A 26,892-nucleotide genomic window follows, 5' to 3' on the forward strand; every position below is an offset into this window, starting at 1 on the left:
TAGGCAGCATGAGCTTAAATATCTTGTACAATATCTCAGAATTATAAAGTATTATAATCATGATTTGAACACTTGAGGTTAGACACTGAGGCTTTTTTTGCCAAACTTCCTTTTATGGAAAAAGCATGAAAGGTTTAGATTAGAAGTTCAAAATCAACTCCAAACTGTTTACCCAAAGCTAGAAGATCAATGACAATTAATGAAGGTATCAACCTACTTCCATACACACAATGCTTACCTTGACAACCCAACTTAATTCCACTGGCAGATGCCCAAGGCATTATTTACTCTATATGCTTGACACATAATAAACAATTTATTATTATATATGTATTATTAGATATATATCCTCAAAAATCAAGTTTAATTGGTTTTAATCCTAAAAAAATATATTTTCAAAATCTCTCAGCCATCTCCTTTCTTTCATCTTTTATCCTTCTGTAATTCCTACTAGATATATGCTGAAAAGTTGCATTTGATCTCCCATGTCTCAATTGCTTTTATTTTTCAGTCTGTTTCTCATTATTATGCCTCCTATGAGATTATAGTAATGCAATGGATAAATAGGAATTTATCGCATACCTACTCAGTACCAGATACTGCTCTTCACATTTTAAAAAGACACATTCACATCAACTCAAAAATGCAAAACGTATTATAATTTTCAATTTATAGATGGAGAATCGGATGATGAAAGGGAGGGAAAGTATTCAAACCAAATAGGTTTGGTTTTAGGATCTCCAGTGCTAGCTCTTTCATTTTCTTCTGGTTTCAATTCATTAATTTTTCCTGAGCGAGATTAAGTCTACTCTTTAGCACTCCTATTGAAAGTTCTAAAATTTTTTCTTCAATGATTATATCTTAAAATTCCAGTATTTCCATGTCATCCATTTTAATTTCTCCCTGTACAGAAAACTAGTATTTTGCACTTGGTTATTACAGACTGTTGTCCATATAATTTTTTTTTTTTTTTTTTTTTTTTGAGACGGAGTCTAGCTCTGTCGCCCAGGCTGGAGTGCAGTGGCGCGATCTCGTATCACTGCAAGCCTCCGCCTCCCGGGTTTACGCCATTCTCCTGCCTCAGCCTCCCGAGTAGCTGGGACTACAGGGGCCCGCCATCTCGCCCGGCTAGTTTTTTGTATTTTGTTTTAGTAGAGACGGGGTTTCACCGTGTAGACCAGGATGGTCTCGATCTCCTGACCTCGTGATCCACCCGTCTCGGCCTCCCAAAGTCCATATAATTCTTTAATCTCTATTTCCTTAGATTTTCTGCTTGTTGAACCTCTCAAATACTGAAGGTTTCCTGGCGGTCTCTCCATCATATGCTCATTACTAAAGGAATAGCTTCCAATCTGCTGTAAGAAGCACTATACCATCCATTTGTTCCAGGACCTTATCCTCTGCAGGTAAGCAGTCTTGATCTTGCAACCACAAATGAGGCAGATCAAATCCTAATTATTTGTGAGTGCATTTACTTTAGGCTTCTGTACATTCAAAGTGACACACTTACGGCTTTGTCTCAACTTGATGAGCAAAGGTAATTCACCTAAGGTAATGACGATAAGGTAATTGACACATAATAAACAATTTATTATTATATATGTATTATTAGACATATATCCTCAAAAATCAATTTTAATTGGTTTTAATCCTAAAAAAAAATCTGTTTTCAAAAATCTCTCAGCCATCTCTTCTTTCTTTCTTCTTTTATCCTTCTGTAATTCCTAATAGTTTTATGTTGAAAACTTGCATTTGATCTCCCATGTCTCAATTGCTTTTATTTTTCAGTCTGTTTCTTATTATTATGCCTCCTATGAGATTATAGTATCAGGTGTTTTCCTGAATTGTAGAGATTATGCAGGAAGCTTTTTTCCCCACCACACCCCAACCTCATATGTGCTTCTTATATCAGTCCCAGGCTCCACGTGGGTTCAGCTTTTTGCTACCTTGCTTTTTTGGTATTTATCTTTTTACTTTTAGCATTTAAAATCTTTTTAAAAAATGTAAATGGTATAGTTAATATTTCATCAATAATATCTATGAATTAGAGTGGATAAAGTAAAGTTATTTTGCTCTTTTCACCATGTAGACCCAGAAATACATATGTTTTAACAAAACAAGATTATACCAGGGTCTTTTATCATGCAATAATTCAGCATATATACATTATTGTTCTGTTTATGTAGAGCTTTCACATATGACTTTAGGATTTGAAAAAATATATTTTTGAGATATATTATTTTTATTTTTGTGTATAATGCATATCCAACTCATGATTTGAAAGTTTTTAAAAACTAAAGCAATTTGAAGAAGTCTTACTGTCTACTGGTTTTACTGCTAAAAAGCAGAGATTAAGTAAACATACAAATATGTGATTAAAGAAGGAGAACATTAACATAGATATAGACTAATCAAACAAAGAAATTTTGGCCCAATTATTTCTTCTCATTAAACTATTTCAAGTCTGTTTTTGAGTATTTGTTTATAGCTCCTGTAAAAAGGACTTTCTAATAATAAGAGAATACGAAAAGTCAGTTGCACCTGGGCACAGTGGCGCACTCCTGTAATCCCAGCACTTTGGGATGCCAAGGTGAGCGGATCACCTGAGATTGGGGTTTGAGTCCAACCTGGCCAACATGGCAAAAACCAGTCTATATTAAAAATACAAAAAAAAAAAAAATTAGCCGAGAGTGATGGCAGGTGCCTGTAATCCCAGCTACTCAGGAGGCTGAGGCAGGATAATCCCTTTTTTGAAACTCTGTCTCAAAAAAAAAAAAGTCAGTTGCTAGTTTTCTTTTTACCTCAAATATACGTATATATATATATATATAATATCATCATATATGTCATATATATATTATTACATATATAAGATATTATGCTGTGAAGACCAAAAATATAAAAGGTAAACAAGTGTATTAAAATATTTATTTTCTTTTACATTTTTTCATAATTTCAAAATTGAGTTTGATTTAGAAAAATCTGTATTCTTATAAAGAACCTGCTAATGTTTGACTTTCCCTCAAAATTTTTTACTGCTTCCAAATATTACATGAAATGCAAATAGCACAATAATTTTTCCTCTGATGTTACTTATTTTATTTTTATTTATGTATATATATATTTTCGAGATGGAATCTTGCTCTGTCACCCAGGCAGGAGTGCAGTGGTGTGATCTCAGCTCACTGCCACCCTCACCTCCTGGGTTCAAGGGATTCTCCTGCCTCAGACTCCTGAGTAGCTGGGATTGCAGGCATGTGCCACCATGCCTGACTAATTTTTGTTTTTTTTTTTCAGTAGAGACTGGGTTTTGCCATGTTGGCCAGGCCAGTCTGGAACCCCTGACCTCAGATGATTCACCCACACCGGCCTCCCAAATTGCTGGAATTACAAGCATGAGCCACTGTGCTCAGCCTGATATTATTAATTTAGATTTTTACCTGGTTGTCAAATTCTTAACTGGAATATTTCTTTGTTTTGTTTTAAACCATATATGCTATTTTAATCTTTAAAATAAAAGCCTCAAAGTGGTTTATCCTTTAATATCCTTTAAAATTATACATTCATTTGCACAGAAAACTAAAATAACACTGGATTCTCTGAAAAAAAGCAATGCTATTTTGGTATTTGATAGCATGCAACATTTGCTAATTAAAAGGCATTTGAACTCAACTTTGATAGTTAATACAAAGTCCTCAATTAGAGTTTTTTTCTAACTACAAAAAAGCCATTCATATTTGACACTTAGTTGAGGATATTATAGATGAATATTTATAAATATTTTGTCCACTATCTCATCATTTAAGAGCCTTTTATAAAATAAATCAAAATAAAAGTACCTGAACCATAAGCAAATTCCCCATTATGTGCCTATCTCAGTCCATTCTTGCTGGTATAACAAAATATCTTAGACTGAGTAATTTATAAACAGAAATTGACTGCTCAGAGTTCTGGAGGCTAGAGCATCCAAGATAAGGCACCAGTAGATTCGGTGTCTAGTAAGGGCTTACTTTTTGCTGCAAAGATGATGCCTTCCAGCTGTGTCCTCACATGGCAAAAGGAGTCAATAAGCTCCTTCAGGCCTCTTTTATAAAAGGGCACTAATTCCCTTCATGAGTGTGGAGCCCTTATTACCTAATCACCTCCCAAAAGCCCCACTGCTTAAATCATCACCCTGAGGTTAGCGTTTACATACAAATTTGAATGGACACAACATCTAGATCATAGCATTTCTCTCCTTGCCTCCCCAAAATTCATGTCATTCTCACATGCAAAATAAATTCATTTCATCCCAGTAGCCCCAGAAATATTAACTCATTTTAGCATTAACTCAAAAATTTAAAGTCCATTCTCATCTAAATATCATCAAAATCAAATATGAGTGAAACTCAATGCAATTTAGTCTGAATCAAATTTTCTTCCAGTTGTGGGTCTATGAAATCAAACAATTTAAACATTTTCAAAATACAATGGTAGGACAGGCATAGGATACACCTTTTCATTCCAAAAAGGAGAAATATAAAAGATGGCAGGGATAATAGGTTCCAAGTTAGCCTAAAACTTAATAGGGAAAAAAATAACTATTAAGACTTTAGAATAATCTTTGACTAAATGTCTCACCTTTTAGACATGCTGGAGTAGGGGCTGGGTCCCCATGGCTCTAGGCAGCCCCACACCCATGATATTACTGGTCTCATCCCAGGCCACACTTTCATAGGTTGGAGTCAATTGCCTTCAGTCCTCCTAAAATGAATGGGGTTGCTTCCAAGTGGCTTCATCAGTGTGGAGTTCTGAGGGTGGCCCCACCCTCACGATTCCACTAAGCATTACCCAAGTGTGGTTTTTCTGCAGTGCTTCCACTTTTGCAGCAGCCCTCTTCCTAGGTCTCATGCTTCTGTCTCCAGGAAGCTCCATCCTTCAAAATCTAGGTAAAGGCATCCATGGCTCAAAATTTTGAGTTTTCCTTTGACACGTGAATCATCCCATCCCATCTCATGGTGCAAATTTGATGTTATTATTGTTAAAGAGGGCATGAGTAATGGGTAACAGGTTAAATATTAATTAGCATTTATTGAATTGAAAAAAGGAAGAAAAATAATACCGTTCTAAAAAAAAATGAATGATTAAATTTTGAACCAAAATCTCAAAATTTTTATCATTTCATACTCTACTAGAATTTATGTGACATCAAGAGAAACAATTACAGGAATCATGCCTGAAAATTTAAAGAGAATCAAGGTAGTGTAATTACCCAGTAAATTTTACCCAGTAAAAGGACCCCTGGTGTAAAGTCAGAATAACTAAATATAATCCTTAGCTCTTAAATTTAACTTGAGAGCTATCTTCCAGTTATTAATTACCTTGGCTAATATAAACATCTTTTTTTTTTTATCAGATAAGGATAATGAATCTCTCCTTACATTTTAGTTTGGCTAGTTAAGTGGAATCATATTTTGCCAGCATCTAAAATAGTTAATTAAACTAAATGCTAATAAAATATTGATCTATAGGTAATTTACTAAACAAATTGAGGATTCTAATTAGTAGTATCTCCAGTAAATTCATGGGTAACATATGTGTGTATATCCTAATCTGTTGTACTTAAAGTTATTTGAATTAAGGAGCAATTTTTATTATTATTACTACATAATCCTGGCATGGTGCCTAGAACAAAGTAAGAAACAGACACATATTTGTTAAATATTGAGTAATAATAAGAAGGTTCATGCTGTTTTACTTTGTCATGAGTTTTTTCTCATTCTTCAAATTTTCACTTAAAAAAATTATTATCCAGTAAATACAGGATGGTCAAGAATATTTCACAGAATTGCCTCCAGCTTCATTCATTATTCACATGGCCCATCATTATCTTAGCATTAGAGACAGGATTTGAGCAGTAACGTGAAAGTGCAATCTGCAAAATGAGAATTAATTATATATAATAAAATAGTTATGTAGATATAATAAAATTTTAAAAGTAAAATGATTCAAATATTAAGATATTAAACATATTGAAACCTTTGGTCCTTCAGTTATTTTCACATAATTTACCTAAATCATGAGAGTTGGACTTGGACTTTTACTAGTATTGGTAACTTTAATACATTACTTATAATTTGAGATTTCCCAAACTGTAGTAAGTGAAATATCTGTTAATAACTTAATTATTGCTTGCTTATATGGAAAAGTTTATTGCATAAAGGAAATGCCACATTCTGCTCTTGAATTGATGGCAATTATCATAAAATGATGAAATTACTGTAACAAGAATATGCAATTAATCAGTTCTGTGTTTCATACTAACATGTGCATGCCCTGATGCATTGCTTTCAGCAATATAGCAGCTGATCTTTAATGCATTCTTTATGTCTCCAAGTAATTCTTTCATGATGAATTATGGCACATTCAGCCAGAATTAAGAATGCACCAACAGCATGTGTAAAAAAATAAGTCAAATTTTTACTGAAGAGTTAAGTTTGATTTGAGATTTTAAGTATTAAATTTCAAATATATATATATTTGTAATATATATCACATCAGGTGATAAGTATTATCAAAAAATATATCTAAAAGTAGATCAGAGAAGGTGATACAAGTGGGGAGACGGTTCATGGAACACATATGACAACATGCAGTTGGATGTGTCATACAGAGGGAAAAGCATGTCAAAGCAACAGGAGGAAATGGAGGGGAATGACTAAAAAATCCTAATTTGCTGTTACATTGCTATTTGGTTTTTGAGGACCTCTAAATAATGTGATAGCTCTTATTTAATAGATAACTGAGATGATAAAGATTTTAAGCAAAGGACTCAGGAATTAAAAATGTGCTCTAGGAACATAATTTCCATATGGCAAACAAGACAACCAAAGCTGTTGTAGTCTATCAGAATAGTAAAGACTTATCTCTTACTATAAAATAGTTTTATTTTCATCTAAATAAATGTATGTATGGGAAAGAAAGTGGAGTAGATAATGAAAATGTAAACAGGTGCTTGGAAGCATGTTGATCCTCCACATCAACATGTAAGTTAGTAGTCACTGCTTTGCCCTCCACTTGAGAACAGAATTAGCCATATAAGATAAAATGCATAAGAATTATTATAAGATGAAGGTCATATGGGGCTGCAAAGAAGAAGAAAACTATTCATGATCACTCTGTAATCTTATGCATAAAAGAGAGATATATATACACACATATATATGTATACGTGTGTTCCCAAACTGTGGATATTCAGGCTTTAATTAACTTTTAGTTAATTCTGTTAATCGTGATGAAGTGCAAAACAACCTAGTTAAACAATATGGATTCACTTCTAGACTGTGCTCTCTATTGCCCATGTAATGTTAAGCAATAAAAGTGACCTATAAAATCGCAATTTTAATACAGTACATGATTGCCATAGGAATAAAATATTGTAGGTGAGGCCGGGCGCAGTGGCTCAAGCCTATAATCCCAGCACTTTGGGAGGCTGAGACGGGTGGATCACGAGGTCAGGAGATCGAGACCATCCTGGCTAACACGGTGAAACCCCGTCTCTACTGAAAAAATACAAAAAAACTAGCCCGGCGATGTGGTGGGTGCCTGTAGTCCCAGTTACTCGGGAGGCTGAGGCAGGAGAATGGCGTAAACCCGGGAGGCGGAGCTTGCAGTGAGCTGAGATCCGGCCACTGCACTCCAGCCCGGGCTACAGAGTGAGACTGCGTCTCAAAAAAAAAAAAAAAAAAAAAAAAAAAAAAAAAAAATTGTAGGTGAAAAATGTGTATTAATTGGAAAGTATTATGTATTAAGAAATACAAGAAACTGGTGTTATTCTGACCTACTTCAACTTTGTTGAGGAAGGCTAGTATTTTAAATAACAAAGATTTATCTCTTAGAGAATCAATTTGTCAAAATTATATCCAGAATATATTTTCTTAAAGCAATTTTTCCCCTAAGTATCCAGAAGGAAATACATTTTCCTTTCTGGACTGAACAATGAAGAAAATAGTGTCAAAGTTAAGGTTTTTGATAGACATTTCATAATCTCATAGAAACCTCATGCATCTTTCATATTTCATATATAACTTATAACTACTCCAATTATATAACTTGTAACTACTCAATTTTTATATTTTTCAAATAATTATGCTTCAATATTTTTATTAAATGATTATACACATCCTCTTTTCCTTTTTTTGTAGGTCTACTCATTTAAGTGATATTATAAACTACAAACTCATTCTTTTTATTTAGAGATAGGGTTTCCTCTGTGACCCAGGCCTACTATAAATATTGGTGTATAAAACATGAAAGTCAAATGCTATTTTTTAATTATTTTAAAGAGAGGATCTTGTTCTTTTGCCCAGGCTGGAGTGTGGTGGTGCCATCTATCATAGCTCATTGCAGCTTGAACTCCTGGGCTCAAGGAATCCTCCTGCCTCAGCCTCCCAAGGCTACAGCCATGTACCACCACACTTGGCCTTTTTTTTTTTTTTTTTTTTTTTTTTTTTTTTTTTTTTGAGATAAGCCTTTGCTATATTGTCCAGGCTGGTTTTCAACTAGCTTCAAATGATCTTCCAATCTTTCCTGTGATTATAGAAGTGAGCCACTGTGCCTGGCTCAAACTCATTCTTAACTTTCCAACATCCCTAATTTCAAGACTTCTTTTAATATATTTTGAATTTTAAACCATATTATTTAATATCCATATTAAAATACTTATTTTTAGTGTAAGTTTAAATAGATTTTAAAACTCCCTGCTGATAAGCTTACAAAATAAATGAAAGCTCATCAAATAAGTATCATTTTTATAGAAAACTATTTTACATGGGTCACATAGCTCAAGTAACAGAAATTAAGGTAATTTCTATTTTCACTAATTTAAAATATATATTCAGCACTAAATTTGCATTGCTAAAGAAACCAGCAATAATTGTTGTTTTGGACTATACCATACCAAAAGGAAATGAGCCTCGTAATATAACCCCCTCAAACTGGCATTTCTCTAAGAAGTTAAAGGAGGATCTTGCTAGGATTAGAATAACAAAACGAGACTTGACACTTGAACCTTATCCATTTTCATACAATGTATCTCTCAGCAGAATAAATAAAAAAAGGTACCATCTTGCAGTGTGCAAGCTATCAGCAAAATGCAAACTAAAGGTTGAAATCTAAAGGCAAAAAATAACCCATATTCATCCAGAATGAGCAAAGCATGTCACAGTGTTTCTGATTTTAGCTGAGGTAAGCTTAAGCGTTGCATGGTGAAGGGTGAATATAAAATACAAAGACCTAATCAAATATTATGAGAAAGCAAAGACCAGAACATAATTGGGGGAAGATTACATGCAAATATCAGTGTTTGATGGCATTTAAAAATCGATCTTATTTGATCACATCAAGATGGCAATTAGCATATTAATAAACTTAGGTCACTGAAACTAGTGAACTCTTTAAATAGATTTAGAAATTTTAAAAAACATTGATTTATTCTAGTGATGTGTATCTTTTCCTCATTACACATTATAATTGTTTTATCCATACAGCAGAACACACACTTTATTGTTAATTATAAAAGCCACATGTGTCACAAAAGCATATGTTTTGATTTTCCTGAAGCTCTGTAGAGTTAGTTATATATACTATAATGTTAAAAATGTTTTCTTAAATTGACTGTCATTGTTGATTATTCCCACTCACCTTTTAAAAACTGGACTGGAAACTACAGGGATTTCATTTTCTGGTTATGGTAGAATAGCTTATATCAGACATTTCTCAACATGAGGAAACATAAACCCTGGGTTAAAAATGAAAACTGCTGTTTGAAGATATTGGAAAGCAACTTAGGCAGTCAGGACTTCAAAGCCTTAAATTTCCCAGAGGGGAAAAACACAACTAAAGGACCAGCCCTGTTTGTTTGCCACTTCTCTTCTGGAGGCATTTGCCAACTTGTCAGTAGCACAGGGCTCATAAGCCAAGTAAAATGGAGAGGCTCAGAGCTTTTTGAAGTGACTCAGAACTGTAGAAACAAAAATTAGAGTTCAAGGTTTCCACAGTAGCTTAGAATTAAAATACAAAGATCTCAGAGCCAAGGCATCAACAGAAAAGGTGGACCTGACACCATGTGATTCTTTGCTTGCAGAGTGGTTCTTAATATCTAATCTGTAGGGTGTGAGAAGCTAGGTAAGCAAGCTGAAAGTAAGAACTAAGAAGCTAAATTGACAGCAGGGCAGTCTTACAGTACTGAAAGAGAGAAAAAAACATATTATTTAGGTCCCAACTAAGAGGAAGCGCCCTGGAAAATACTCCAGGATTTCAACTGAGATTCATGAGGAGTTATTACTAGACACAGCTGAATAAAATATTAATAGAATGAAAGATAAGTCAGTGTGTGTATGTATATATGTGTGTGTATATATGTACACACATATATATACACACACACATATACAGATCAATACATGAAGTGAACATGAATAAAAATATAGAGAAGATTATAAAATATTCATGGCACAGAATGAAAAATTATAGGATTCCAATTGGAGTCCCAGAGGAGAAGAGGAAAAAAAAAGGAGGCAGTAAGTTCTATTTGAAGACACTGTTCAAGATCTCCTAATATGGCCGGGCGCGGTGGCTCAAGCCTGTAATCCCAGCACTTTGGGAGGCCGAGATGGGCGGATCACGAGGTCAGGAGATCGAGACCATCCTGGCTAACACGGTGAAACCCCGTCTCTACTAAAAAATACAAAAAACTAGCCGGGCGAGGTGGCGGCGCCTGTAGTCCCAGCTACTCGGGAGGCTGAGGCAGGAGAATGGCGTAAACCCGGGAGGCGGAGCTCGCAGTGAGCTGAGATCTGGCCACTGCACTCCAGCCTGGGCGACAGAGTGAGACTCCGTCTCAGAAAAAAAAAAAAAAAAAGATCTCCTAATATTGAAATAAAAACAAAAAAAAGGTACAGGAAAAGGAAGAATTAATACAAAAAGATAAAACTAAGGCAAACTCGAGTAAATTTACTGATATTCAAACAAACAGAAAATGGTTAAAAGCATTCAGAGAAAAATAGATCAATTATCTTCAAAAGAGCAGGAATAATAATGGTATCTGTTTTTAAATAGAAACGATGAAAACCAGTAGATAATAAGTGATATATTTAAGATGCTTTAAAGAAATAAATGCTAATTTATAATTTGATATCCACCTAAAGTATATTTAAACCTGAATATGAATTAAAATTGAAGCAAAAAGAGAATGTATAGGTAGCCTGCTTGCACTAAGAGAAATAACAAAGGAAAGTTATGAAGGCAGAAGAGAAAGTATCCTAACTGGATTTTCAATAATGAAGGATGGAAAAAAGAACACTGAAATAAATAAAAGTGTTGTAACTCTAAGTAAAATTGACTCTATAGTACAGTAATGTGAATTACTTATTAAGAATTAAAATACTGGCTGGCGTGGTAGCTCACACCTGCAGTCCCAGCACTTTGAGAGGCTGAGGAGGGTGAATCATGAGGTCAAGGGATGGAGACCATCCTGGCCAACATAGTGAAACCCCATCTCCACTAAAAGTACAAAATTAGCCAGGTGTGGTGGTGCATGCCTGTAATCCCAGCTTCTCGGGAGGCTGAGGCAGGAGAATGGCTTGAACCCAGGAGGCAGAGGTTGCTGTGAGCCAAGATCGTGCCTTTGCACTCCAGCCTTGGCAAGAAGAGTGAAACTCCATCTCGAAAACAAACAAACAAAAAACTTACAAAACAAGCAGAAATGAAGATAAACATACCAAGTGCTTTAAAGGGACACCTAAAAAATAAAGAACAAATAAAAACAATGTTGGGATGGGCACATAACACTTTTTTCATAAAAAACTATGTTTTTCTCCTACATTAATATTTATTCAAAAAGCATTTGTGGCTAGGCATGGTAGCTCACACCTGTAATCTCAACACCTTGGGAGTCTGAAGCAGGAGGAGCTCTTGAGGCCAGGAGTTCGAGACCAGCCTGAGCAATGTAGCAGGACTCTGTCTCTACAAAAAATTTTAAAAATTGGCTGGGCATGGTGGCTTGAGACTACAGTCTCAGCTACTTGGGAGGCGAAGGTGGGAGGATCTCTGCAGTCCAGGAGTTCAAGGCTGCAGTGAACATGATCATGACACTGCACTCCAGCCTGGGTGACAGAGCAAGAACTTGTCTCTAAAATAAACTAACCAAAAGAAACCAAAAACCATTTGTTTTTCATGTTTTGAGCACCAAGGTTTATAATAGGCCTTGACATATATACATGAACAAGATATATTATCCTCAAATACATTAAATCCAGTTTAATAACAAATTATGTTTATTCTAAGATTCTGCATTGATTTAATTCAGATTAAGGGTACAGAAGAAACACTGTATAAGATATGAATTTTTTAAAAAAATACCTGAAAACAGCATTTATTTATTCATGCAAATATATACTTCTTTTACCCTGTATTCCAATCAAAATTTGAATCTAAGATCTCTATATATTTAGATTGTATTTTTTCTAAATTAATTTGGTGATTGGTAAGAATTTAGGGCATCATTCTGTTATTAGTAAAAAATATTTCACTTGCCCTCTTTTAAACTTTTAGGATTGATAGTATTATAAATGGCTATGATAAGTAGCATTTCTCTCAGGTCTTTATTTCCTGGAGACATTTAACAGTTTGGTACTTCAATGGCATTCCTTCTTGATTCATGAAATAGTTATACCTAATTCTCCTAACTCTAAAGCTTGTATTATTTAAGGAGAGTTATCAATTTATTTGCTATCAGTTGTATTCCTTGCAACTGGATAATATTCTAAGCATATAATACAAATTGGTTTCTTATCTTAATCATCTTTGAAAAAACATTTTATGGTACATGTAGAAATTCACATTTAAATTAACATTATACTCCATTTGGGTGCTAAACATGGAAATAGTTGAAGTGAGATGATAATCAGATAAGTGTAAATTTCTTTGATAGGTAAGTTAAATTAGGTGAAATCAATGACAACAGCATCATAGAGTATCTCTCATATAGTGTAGTAAAGAAACTTTCTAATTGTGATTATAGGACATATTTTAATAGCTCAATTAGAAAAATGTAAAAAAATTTAGCTGGGAGTTGATGAAATATGGTAATCACAGAGCCGAACAACACAGAAATGCAACAGTATGCACAAAACATTATGAAGCACAGAAACAAATTGCCAAACTTTACTAATGAAAATTTTTGTCTCCATTTCTGAAAACATTTTTCTCAGTATGCTTTTATTCATGTCTTAAAGATAAGTGAATACAGAGCATTCAGTACCATGTGATTGGAAGTAAAAAGAGGGATGTGAAAGGAGAGTCTCTCTTAACAGCAGCACTCCAGGAAGATGTGGAAACCTTCCATTATCATGCTACCTCTGTGTTCATCATCCATTGTCACCATTTTCCCAAACAGAAAACAAGTGAATGGCAGAATTCATCTGATTCTGTCTTTACTGCAGAGCTAAACAAATTATTTGTAGACATTGCATCTACAAAGGCCCTTAGCCTTTTCTCAGACTCCTGAAACCCAAAGCTACCTAACTTCAAACACAGAGAGCAGAAGCATCTCTTTGTTAAAGATGTTTATAGACCAAGCTGTATTCTAGATATTATTTTCTGTCTGATAAGTACCATGTATTGTTGATGCCAATATATCTTTATAAAATATAAGTAAGTTTAGAGAATATCTATTTAAGATAGTTACTCAGGTTTCTAAATCTTCTTGTGAAATGCTACATGCAATATGGATTTCTGAGTGCTCTTTAAACAGGTTAGAAAATACTAGTTTCATCAGTAAGTAAAATGAGCAGACAAAATAAACTAATATTGTAAAAAACAATCTATTGAAAGAATATGTTATTCTTAAAGTATTTGAAAATAAGGAAATGCTTTATGAAGGAGGTATTATATATTTGAACATAGGGAAATGAAAGAGCGTTTTATGTAGACAAATCGAGGGAACCTAGAAAAAGAGGTAGAAAATTCAAATCCATATGCAGAGAATTGAGGAAGAGTCTACTTTGGATGGATTTACAAAGTGGGTGAAAAATAATCATGGTAAATAAATCAGTGATGGTGAATGGAAAATTAATATAGTAAGATATGTATGTCTGAAATGGTTAAATAGTCTTATAAAAACAAACCAATATTAGATTATAATTTTCAGTAGTGTGTGTACATTTTTGAGTGTGACATAAAGTGGATATGTTGACATAATTAGAGTTAGCATTCAGAAAGGTTTTTAATTTGCAACATTATGCAAAATATATTAGATCAGGAAAATACTGAAAGCAAGAACGCTAGAGATAATAAAATTGCAATGATTTAGTTCATTAGCAATGAAGGTCTGACTACCCATGGTCAAGAGGATACCATACATTTGAAAAACGCTGAGAGAAATAAGTAAAAGGGTTGAAAAATAATTAAATCACTGGAAAAGTTAAGAAGCAGGAAAAGACTGGGGTGACTTCAGCGTTCTTCGTCTAGGGGAAGGAGATAACTGGGAAGCGGAAAGCATCATCTGATAGAAAAGAATGATTATTTACTCAGGGGAGTAAGAATTTATATAACATTTTACAGAAAAGCTATTCTAAAACTCAATTTTTTCTCTTCTGTTTTCTTCAAAATATATATAAGGCTGGGTGGGGTGATTCATGAATGTAATCCTAATGCTTTGAGAGGCCGAGGCAGGAGGATTGTTTGAAGCCAGGAGTTCAAGATCAGACTGGGCAACATAGCAGGACCCTGTCTCTATAAAAAATAAAAATCAATTAGCTGGATGTGTTATAATCCCAGCTACTCTGGATCCCAGCTACTCTGGAGACTGAAGCTGGAGGAACACTTGAACCCAGAACTTCAAGGTTGCAGTGAGCAGCCACTGCACCCTGGGCAGCAGAATGAGGCTCTGTCTCAGAAAAAAAAAAAAAAAAAAAGGATATAAGGTATCATAATTATTATATCATAATTATAATTAAATTTTGCTTTGTAAATATTCTTTCATCCTTTTAGTTTTTACTATCAATGGTATGCAAATGTGTGACCACTGAAACATGAATGCTTATAGACAATATAGTTTAGTGGAAACAGTATTCTATTGACTTATTAGTGCTAAGTGTAAGTTCTATCAATGCCACTATACTAGTATGACTATATTAGTTAAAAATAAATGTAGTTGCATAAAAAAGAAAGCTAGCTGCAGTGGTTTCCCTAATAGGATTATATTTTTATCATAAAAAAGAGGCCCAGAGCTAAGCAGTCCAAACTGCAACTGGTCAAGTAGATATTACATTTCTTTGTAATCCAGCATCATTAGCATGTGCATGTTATATGCCTGGTTGCAAGTCAGCTGCTCCAACTTCTAATAAGCCATGTGACCTCTAGGCAGGAAAAAATAAACAAAAAAGACTAAAGGCAAAATGAGCTGAATCTATTCTTTTTATGAGGAACTAATCCGGGAATTCTATCCACTAGATATCTTTGCTAACACATCGTTAGCTATCAGTGTGATATCTGTCTCAACAAAGTAGTGTGAGTATATGAATATTTTAAAGTAGTATGTTGGCATGCAAATAAAATTGGTGTTATATTAGTAAAAAAGAAAAATAGGATGGCTATTTTCCCATACTCTTATTTTTCTCATGTGAAAAATGTAGAGATTGTATAATCTGTAAGGCTCAGTTAATTATAAGAATCTGTGATTATGTATAAACTGAAAACTTGACCAATGTATTCAAATATCGCTTGTATTTCATATCATAGTCTAACAAAAAACCAATTGCCTGGCTGTAATGGAACAACGCTGGGAATTGTATTTCTGATTATGATAGCAGAATGTTCTTTTATAACTCAAAGGTTCTCTTTCATCAGAATAAGCAATATCTCTGAATACTGAGTAAGCTAATGTCAGAAATGAGTTAATTAGAATTTTTACTTTTTATATTGTTTACATCAGATCTAAAAGACTCTTGCATTTCAAAGTAGCAGAAATGCAATTTCATGGTATTCTGCTTAAGTGACTTAGAGATATATACTAACTGCCTAAAGTTGATTATTTTAATGATTTTAAGTCTACCGAAACTCAAATACAGATTTGTGATTTTCTAACCAATATACTTGTTCCAGAATGAAGACTCTAATCTGAATGTTAAATTATAAATTTTCTCATCAAAACTAATGTGCAGACCACAAAGAAGATAATCTTAGTAAAAGTAGCTAAAACTCTATAAAAGTTTTATACACAATTTATGACTGGTAAATCAGGCATAGAATAAACTATCACAGAATCTAAACACAATTACCAAATAACCTGAGGTTATTGGTAAAGCTAATCTAGCCTTTTAATCAAATATTCACTAAAATAGATTTAGATCATTGACAGAATAATTAGTTAATTGAAATTTCTGTTTTGCCAAGTGGCTATTTGTCATTTTATAAACACAAGCACTATTTTTATATTCTGGTAGATGATGAATTTGAGTAAAATATTTAGAGCTATATGCTATTTAAGTTAATACAGTGATGCATTACCTCTTAGTAATTTAAAGAGTCATATTTAAAAACACATACTCTGCTTTAAATTCACATATTGACTCATTTATCAGGCACAATAAAGATTTTTTACATTAAGATTAATAAGCAATATGAACATTTGATTTGTAAAAGTTAATATAATTTCCTCTATTTCATATGTAACATTGTGAAGCTTAAAATTCTTAAATAGTTGTTATATACATATTTTATACCTTTAGGAGTTACAAATTATTTTAAACTTGGTAATAATTATGTTGCATTGATTGCCTCAATTGAGATAGTTCAGTATAATCGGTATACAGAACCAAAAATAATTGGTAAAACCTAAGAGCTACTGTCTTAAGAAGTTCGTTGAATCACAAGAAGCCTATATAAAAAGGAACCAGTTGGTAGAAACATGCTAAAAACAAGACGAGATAATTTTATTTTTAAAAATTATCTTAAAACAAGCACTACTACTGAATGGAATGATATACTTATGTGCAAAAATAAAATAATCGCTAATCTAGAATATGAAAATATTATTCAAGAAAACAAGATATTTTCAGACAAACAAAACCTGAAAAAATTTGCCATAAATAGGCATGCATTAAAGTCAATACTAAAGGATGTTTTCAGACAGAATGAAAAATATTCTAGCAAGAGGTAGGAAATGAGGAAAAAGCAATAAAAAAAAAAGAGAAACAGTAAAAATGTAGTTAATTTAAAATACTGTTGAAAAAGTAAACCAATGCACATAATAATTTGATATATCTTACATATGATTTATATGCACACATATAATTAAATACATGTTAATTATTAAATAACAAGTACATGGTTATCCAAGGGCTTCAATAAGATTTTCTCATATCTTTTTTGATTTTAGAATTTTCAGTGTTGAAAGTAAGTACAAAGATTCATCATAAGATAATGAACTTTGTTTATAGTTGAGAAAAAATGTAGAAATTTAAAATCCATACTAATCTTAACTCATCAATATATTGCCAAATATATGTAGTAATATAGAATATTTATTGGAATCAAATCCTGTTTTTATTTTTGAAACATGTAATCACAGGAGTTCTGTTTCTTTAATAATTCTACTTCTAATTGTTGAAATTTACTAACATAGATTTCTACCATTATACTTTAAGTTTTGTCTCATTTATTTCACTTGCCTGATAGGTTGACAACATACTATTACAAATTTTGCATTTATGTTATTTTTTTGCAGAATAGTGAAGTGGTGAAATAAAGAAAACAATGAACAACATCATAAATAAATGGATATATTTAAATATATAGATTAAATATCTCTCTTCTTTATTTGACTCTTTCCATTCCATTTTCATCATCTTCTCTGCTCAGGTAATCTAATAATAAAAGGAGAATCCATTTATTAGAATAATAATGATTCAATATTTGCTAGGGTTAGCTTATTTCTTGTTGTTTGTCAAATAATTTTTTCATGATAATTTCAAAGACAGATGCCAAAATAGGTAAGCATGTACACTCTGAAGCCCAGTAACCTAAGTTAAACTGGCTTACTCTTACTCACTGGATAGATCTATTCCCTTAGAAAAATTATTTAACCTTCCTATGCACTACTTTCTCCCTCTTTTACATTTTATAACATACATAGTAAAACATAAGGTTCATTGCTGTTAACACATGTCATGCTAGAAGTTAGGGTAATGGGAGAGGGAAAGGAAATAAAATGTGGTTAACAGATATCTGAATTTACTTCTATTTAGTGAGTGGAAAATATCTATAATTCTCTCTTGGCAAATGATCAGATCATTGCAGCTTGTATTTATATGTACCATTTTAGCAAATAAAATCTACCAGTATCATCTATAATACTTTTTTTACAAATTAAAACCTTCTACAGATTAAGGAGAATGAATCTACTTGAAGAAATAATCAAAAGCATACTGATGGTCTATTTGGAGAAAAAAATACATACGATAAACATAAGAAAATTTGCACCTCCTTACATACCATCTTAGAAATATAAGCACATATAATAATATAACATTTCATGTCTAACAAATAAAGAGATGGGGGAGAGGGAGAAAACTAGGGAGGAAAGAGAAGCAAGGAAGGAAGAAATAGAAGGAGGGAAGGCAGGAGGAAAAGGAGGGAAGGAAGGAAGAAAAGGAGGAAAGAAAAAGAACAAGGAAATACAGAGGAAGGATTAAAAAAAAAAGAAAGAAATAGAAAAGGAATTAGAGAAGACTGGCAATACCACAAGTTGAGGAAAACATGGAGCAATCAGAAATTCTCAGACACTGCCAATAGGGATGAACATTGGCAACACAATTTTGGGAAAGAATTTAACAATATCTAGTTAAGGTAAAAACGTTTGTAACCGCTCACCCAATAGTAACTACTTATAAACATGTTTGGCCAGGTGTGGTGGTTCACGCCTGCAATACCAGTACTTTGGGAGGCCGAGATGGGTGGATCATGAGGTCAGGAGTTCAAGACCAACCTGGCCAAGATGCTGAAACCCATCTCTACTAAAAATACAAAAATTAGCCTGGCATGTTGGCGGGTGCCTGTAATCCCAACTACTGGGGAGGCTAAGGCAGGAGAATTGCTTGAACCCGGGTGGCAGAGGTTGCAGTGAGCCAAGATTGTACCACTACACTGTAGCCTGGATGTCAGAGCAAGACTCCATCTCAAACAAATAAATAAATAAAAATAAATGTTCACAAGAAGACATATAAAACTATAACCACTGAGACATTGATTATAACAACAATATGTTACAAACAATTTCATTTATAAGAGGATTTATACCTAAATTGGAATAGAGGTATACAACTAAATATTCTTTTAGTAGTAAAACAGAATGAAGTAGAATTCATATTTTACCATGGATGAATTACAAAAATAAAATAGGTGAAAAACTGTGTATATTTCTTAAAAACATAATTTAAAATATATGTGATTGTACATACGCTATGCATGAGCATGAGAAGTACTATCTATACCCATGAGAGCTAGAAAAGACAATAAGGAGATTGATTCCCTGTCAAGCCCTCAGTTCCTTAAACATAACTTGGTACAAGTGAAGTTCTCAGAAACGTTTGCTGAATGACAGATGATATTTTCAGTTTCTTTCCTAATCTGCAAAATTATCAATGTTTTTATAATACTATTATCTGTACCATTGTGGAAACGATGAAGCATGTTGTCATTTTAACAACTAAAGAAAAATACTGACTCTACCTACAAATTTAATTGAAACGGTTATTGCAAATTTTTAAACTTTGTGTCATTTTATCAGAGGAGTTATTCATCTGTAAATGGAATATTTTTATTAATAAAAATGAGATTTTTTATGACTTGAAAGATATAAATAAAATCACCACAATACTATCACAATTTTATCCTCAACAAGGTTTTGGATGAAAGATCTCTGGTATTATCATAATAATCTTCTATCTAGTAAATATGATTGACGTGGTTGTATATACAACTTGGAAAAAAATACCAAGACTAATGATATAGATATGGTGTGCAACTTCAACTAAGCAAAATAATAATTTTAGTATCGGAGTAGCACCCATTATCTTACCTTAGTGTCAATTTGTACTGACCCAGTAACTTGGCAGGTTAATGCAAATGAGGCCAAGGTCATAAACTCTATGCCTTGTGGGCAAGGTCTTTGCCCTGTTTCTCAGCTGTTGATTGCACCCTATGGTGGTGAGTCTTGCTTGAAAACATACACGGCTAGAAAAAGTTTTAATTTTGTAAAAAGACTAAAAGTTCTTTAAAACACACTTTTTCTCTCTTGGAAATCAAGTTGTTTTAATTCTAAAAACGAAGGGGCAAAGGGAAAGTTATTCTAGGTTAAGTCAGAGTTAAAATGAGAATCAGAAACCATTCTTGGATCATGTCTTTAAATATAATAGATGTGGTTCTCTTCCTCTCAGTTACGACTCATAATACCTATAGTTGGAAGTATAGAAAATATATTAATATAAATAACTTGTAATTTTCTAGTAATCATAGGCAAAAATCAAGGCCCTCACATTTTCTAATTCCCATTCTTTAATCTTGAGCCTCTGTTCAATACAATCTCTTTTCCATATTATCGAATTGTACCAGTTGCAATAAATTCAAATAATTTCAAAAAACAAGATGATAATATAAATATCTAAATAGGTCTAGGAGCATAAGGAGTTGTATTTCAGTCAACTGAAAATTTCAGAGCCTAATTTACCGTGTGGAAATTCAATTCACTATTAGTTTGTGATTCCTTTATAATGGTATCCGCCTTGTTGATCAAGTGATCTACAGCATTCTATATTTATATTACACTTTAAAATGTCACCATGCTAACTTTTTAAAGTGTAGAAATTATACTTAGTTTCTTTAATCCTGGCATTCAATTCATTTAATGTATCTTGTTAATATAATAAAAATAAACACCATTATTGAGAATTTATTTTGAGATTGTTATGGAGAAAAGAACTTTGTACTATATTACTATCTCATTTAAACCCCAGAACAACACTACGATATGGAGATTATTAGGCCAATTTTGTAATTAAGAAAATTAAATATTAGAATAAGAAATTTGACCAGTTTTGTCCTAGGAATATCTACCAGATTGGTCAATGTGCTTGAGTAAGCTTATGTCAGCATGTGAAAGGCAATTGTTAAATTTTGTGTGAAAGTTGTTAACCATTGGTAGCTTTTAAATGTCCATGGTGGGAGTATTTATACCACAGAAAATGGCAAAGCCTGAAAGTCAGGGCTTTCTTTTTTTTTTTTTGTAGAGAGCTGTTTTACCAGCACACAACTGAGTATTACTTAGCTAGTGTCTATAGAGTTAATATTTATATTCTTAAATGATTTATGAATGAGCCCATGTTTTTTATCTCTGTGTAATGTGGTTTTCATTATTGTACTTCTGTTACTCAAATATTTATTATTATATATTGATAGAGCATTAAAAATAAAACTTAAATTTTATTTTTAGTGCTCTATAGTAAATTATGCTTAAACTAATTAAACTAGTAATCCCTGAATGTCAAACTAGGAAATGTGTACTTTATTTTATAGCCAGTGGAGAGTTTTTATGCAAGGCAGGGACATCATCAGAGCCATGATTAGCTTCTTAACACATTCTCCGGCAATAGGGTAAAATGTGATTTTCTTTTTAGAGGAGATTAGAGGCAAACAATTGGAAGGCCATCAAAATAGTCTCTGTGAGAGTTAACAAGGTCTTCACTGATACAGGAGAGGCAATGTGGCTTCAGAAGTTTATTATTACTACCAGAGGATGTCTGCTTAATGTAGTAAAATGCCATATATGAACTTAGACTTGGTGGCTTAGAACAAAATTTTGCTCTTATAATTTGTATGAATTGAATCCATTGTACCTGAGTGTGTCTTTTTTAAAAAAGTAGTTCTTTCCCAGAGATCACTGTACCGTCTCTAATTATTTGATGAGAGTAATGAAGTGAATTCATCTTCAAATTTTTAGAGGCTTATGAATTTACGCCTGATTGAAAGCATTTTTGTCCTAGGAATATCTGCTTTTTTCATGTTAATTTTTCCTCCATCTGTCCAAATATTGAGAATGTAAAGAATATTTTTGATCATTTCCAAGTGGTTCTTTCCTTTTTTTGTTTTGCTAAGTGAATTCTTCTAAGGAAAAGTCATTTTACATTTTATTATATTTTAATCTGTCTTTGGAACATTGTGATAAGGTTTAAAAATAGGATTTCATTTCATTTGTTTTAGTGCCTAAAAAATGCTACCAGCTATTATTTTTAAATAGCAAAGAAATGATTAGCTTTAAACTCATAAGTACAAAGAGGAAAAAATATATGCTTACTCTAAGAGTATTTATTATTAGATGCTTACATTAAATTTGTAAAATTGCTATTTTCTATTTTAACAAAGTAATTTAATATATGGTCCATAATCAAATTGCAATTTCACATATATAAGGAACAGTTACAAATCTCAGTCCATAAACTCTGTTGTGAGAGAAACACCGTTAGATGTTTTTATAAATAACTTTAAGATTCGTCATGGAGTCTCCATTCTCTTGGGCTGCCCTTGCATTTGAACTCAATGATTGTAATGTTCCCTCCTTTCTTTTGTTCTGGTTCCAAGACCCTATACATTAATTAGGGTACAAGGGAAGAAGTATCTCTAGTCTTTAGTTGTCTGTCTACACACATCATCAAACATCCCACACATATGTTCCCTTTAGGTTTGGTGGGTCTCCACAATTTTGTTGAAATTCTTTGTCTATAGATGTTTTTATTGAGTTTTGAAACCCTATCCCTAGAGCCCAAGGTGATTATTGGATTATTTATCCATAAAATCCTGAAGCCCTTATTCTAACTGCTTCTAGATCCAAAATTCTCTCCCTCTTTTTCTTTCTCAGGCAAAGAAACTTTCCATACAGTCTAAAGTCCTCCTTCCATCAAGTCACCCTGCTCCTATGTGAAACTTTATTTCTTTTCCTTTGACTTTCTTAGGAAAGTCTCTAAGTTCTCCTAAAAGTGTGGGCTATGAAAAAAAAAGAAAAAAAAAGAATCAATCCTGTTATATGCCCTCCAACATACTTCCCTTGAAGCTGTAAAATATAAATCTAACAGCTTTAAAAAGATTGGGGTAGAGGCCACCATTTCAAGAGTATTTCCCACTCGCATAAGAAATATCACAGAATCCTTAGAAGTGTCTCTTGTTAATGAATATCAGAAAGAAAATACATTTACCTGGGAATGCAATATTGGATTGTTTGTAAATGGATTATCATTTATTAGGTGATTTTTAGATTACCATATGTGCAATGCAGTCTGTTTCTACCTATGTGTTTGTTTGTTTGTTTGTTTGTTTTTAACATTGTAAAACTTCTTTGGGGGCATGGTTACAGATTAACAGTTGATGTTAGCCTTGTGCTCTTAAATGGAGAAATATTTTTTGGATGTCTTAGTTAAATCCAAAAGACATATTTTACTCTTGTAAAGAAACCAAGGACTTTGATACCATATGAACATTTGAAATGAGCATATAAAACAGTTATTGGTTTTTTTTTTTTTTTTTTTGAGACGGAGTCTCGCTCTGTCTCCCGGGCTGGAGTGCAGTGGCCGGATCTCAGCTCATTGCAAGCTCCGCCTCCCGGGTTCACGCCATTCTCCTGCCTCAGCCTCCCGAGTAGCTGGGACTACAGGCGCCCGCCACCTCGCCCGGCTAGTTTTTTTTTGTATTTTTAGTAGAGACGGGGTTTCACCGTGTTAGCCAGGATGGTCTCGATCTCCTGACCTCGTGATCCGCCCGTCTCGGCCTCCCAAAGTGCTGGGATTACAGGCTTGAGCCACCGCGCCCGGCCCAGTTATTGGTTTTAAATATGGTTGTATGCACAAATAAATTTAAGAAGCTGAATTTGTTTATGCACATTTATGAATTTGGATAATGTTGGTCTTTGGGGAAAAATTGCACTAAAGTTAATACATATAGCTATCCTTTCATCAGAAGAATCTGCAATTTGAGAAAATTTTAATAATAAGATTCTTTCGGCATTCAACTATTTTGTATTATCCTTGGAACAAAGAATGTGGTTGAACTAAGGTCAAGTCTTTCTACAACCAGAGCATAATGTATGGCAGATGCATCTGACAGCGATAATTGAAGCATACCCTGAGAATGACCCTAAGGTCTAAAAAGAATGTGTGTTTGGAGATCTGAGCTAAAAAAAAAAACCAGGAGGGGCCAACCAGTTTAACCCCTTTTCTGTTAAGAACACCCAAACTCCTGGACCATCCCTTGGAATATAGACATGCAAGGAACCAAGGCCCTTTGCTTTGGGTTAAATGGAGGTTGCTAGGTGGAGGGTGATAAATGAAAATGATATGCAAACTGCATGCTTTTTATAAACAGTAGTAATTCTCCTCTCCACCCAGCTACCATTGGACCACCCCTGTATTTAAGTCCTCAATAATCCCTATGTCTGGATCACTGGTGCTGGGTCTTTTCTGCAGCCTCTTGGACACAGTGCCTTCCCTATTGGAGTCAATAGGGGTCTGGCAGAGCACATAGCAAAACTAGTAATGCTCTTGGGCTAATAGTCTTGATGCTCTAACCAGCAGTTTTACTTTGTCACAGAATAGCACCAACTTTTAACAATGTACAAGGCACTATACAGTTCACACAGACTGTGATCCGAATTAGTTAGCTATACTAATTTTTATCTATATCTCAGCAGATTTACAGGGATTTAAGTCAATCATTGTAAAATGAGTAAAGTTCATATTTTCCTGTCAATTTGAGTTTTCGATCCCTATATATTTGTTTGTAGCATCAGAAGTTTAAGTATTCAAAATACATTGACTGAACTACCTTTGTAGTTCTTTGGGAGACCTTCAGAATCTTATCGCATAGTTAAAAAATCATTTTAGTTGTTTTCAGAAATATAATCAAAATTGTATCCACAAAAATATATCTTAAAACTAACAAAAGTTTTACTTAATCTTTCTCTAAATTTCTTTTTTCCTCTAGCCACAAGACCAGATTTCCATGTGTTTGTATGAGTTTTGGTCAGCCAATGATGGGGCAAAGGCTAGGCTCAAATGCCTTGTGCCCGAAGGCAGATGGATCTGGGGGTAGAGTGGGAGTTAGACAATTTTCAATTCTGCCTAAGCTTTCACTTTCCACCAGTCCAGTTCAGTTTCCTCTGTTTTCTAGGCAGTTCAGTTGTTTTCTAGTCAGTCAGGGATGTATGAGGAGCTTGCTTATCCCTTCCAGGAAACTTTCATTTCTGGGCTTTATTTCCTTTTTAAATATCTGGCTTTTCTGCCACTTTCCTCAATCAAGTCTATAACTTTAGTCTGCCAGAGCATCAGATTTCCATCCTCCTTTCCAACTTAGTTTGCTACTTTTACTATGTAACAAACTTTTACTACGCCGCAGGGTGTGGTTTTTCACTTTCTGCTCCAAATCCAGTCAGTTGCCTTTATCAGCACTGTTGCTAGTGTTTCTGGTGATGCTAGGTGCGGACAGAGCCAGGAGGGGTGGGGTGGGAATGGGAGCAGCCCCAGGCAAGGCCATAGAGTCTCACTGTTTTTTAATAAAGTTCTGGAAGTTTCTCACAAATAAATACTCCTCAATTTGTTTTTGCCTTTAATTAACTTCAGAGTTCTGAAATACTTATTTTCTATAATATTATAGTTTTATACTTGCTTTCATAGGAGATTTGCCAATATCTTTCTATTACTGTAGCTAGAAATCCTGCCAGACTTTGTTTGATTTATAAAGGATTTTTCCCAATTATTTAATTTTATCATCACAACTAGTCTATGAAATAATGCTATTTACATACTTTTATAAAAGCAGAACTCATGATGCAGTGGACTCCAAGTATAACCAAGAGGAGAGAGTATGTATATATCCAAAGATATGATATGATTGGCTTATTACAGAAAACCCATTTGCACCAAAATGGTAGGTGGCCATCCTTTATAAATAGTGTATGGAACAAAACAATGAATTGAAAAAACTAAATTCATACATAAAATTCTTCATTTTCATAAGTGAGACCAGAACTATCTCTTTCTACTCCCCATATACCACTTTTTCTCCCATATGATAGCCAATTATCTCAGTATTGTAATACATTGTTTTTAAGTATAATGAATGCATCTGAAATTAAGAGCATACTTAAATTCCAAAGAAAAGTAAGAAACAGATTATTATAAATAACAAAACACAGTCCCATTAGGAATAACACTTTTTAAAACACAGCATAAATGTGATAAACTATTTCAGCACCTAACAATCACTTTAATTATGTTTTCCAATTCTATCACTGATGTTGGAAATATATTTTCATAAAATGTTTCCCACAGGTTCATTCAGTCTTTCCATAAAGCATTTAGTGTTATAATAACAGCATAACTTATTTCCTTTGTGGAAATTCTGGGTAGTCCAAACTGTAAGCTATGCAAATTCTGACAGAGAATTTAAATACTATCATGAGATACTGTGAAACACAGTTCTAAATTCCAATCCTCATTTCAGTTTCAAGGAGAAGATATATGCAACATCTCAATTTTAATTTGTGCTTCAAGGTTCAGTTTTGTTGACTATGTGATACCATATTGCAGCTAAAAATTAGCTTACAATATTGTATTTGTCAGCTTAAGCTGCCATAAAAAATACCATGTAGATCAAGTTGCTTATAAGAAAGAAATGTATTTATTCTAGTTCTGGAGGCTGGAAGTCCAGATGACCACATCCTCACTGTGTGCTTATACTAACTCTTCTTTGTGTGCAGAGAGAAAGGGAGAGACAGAAAGAGAGATACAGAGCTCTGATGTCTAATCACAT

At 33.4% G+C, this 26,892-nt stretch overlaps 1 long non-coding RNA gene across 4 annotated transcripts in view; it reads left to right on the top strand.

The window, feature by feature from the left end:
• LOC117089727 overlaps positions 1-17,818 on the top strand; it is a 106,288-nt gene extending 88,470 nt beyond the window's left edge. For all 4 annotated transcript variants that reach the window (XR_004439723.1, XR_004439721.1, XR_004439724.1 and 1 more), the window contains 2 exons: positions 1,265-1,406; positions 17,768-17,818. This is a non-coding gene — a long non-coding RNA (uncharacterized LOC117089727). The remainder of the gene's footprint in view (positions 1-1,264; positions 1,407-17,767) is intronic.
• The last annotated feature ends 9,074 nt before the right edge of the window (positions 17,819-26,892 follow it).

Source organism: Trachypithecus francoisi, unplaced genomic scaffold, assembly GCF_009764315.1.
Source record: "Trachypithecus francoisi isolate TF-2019V2 unplaced genomic scaffold, Tfra_2.0 Lachesis_group11, whole genome shotgun sequence".
NCBI lineage: Eukaryota > Metazoa > Chordata > Mammalia > Primates > Cercopithecidae > Trachypithecus > Trachypithecus francoisi.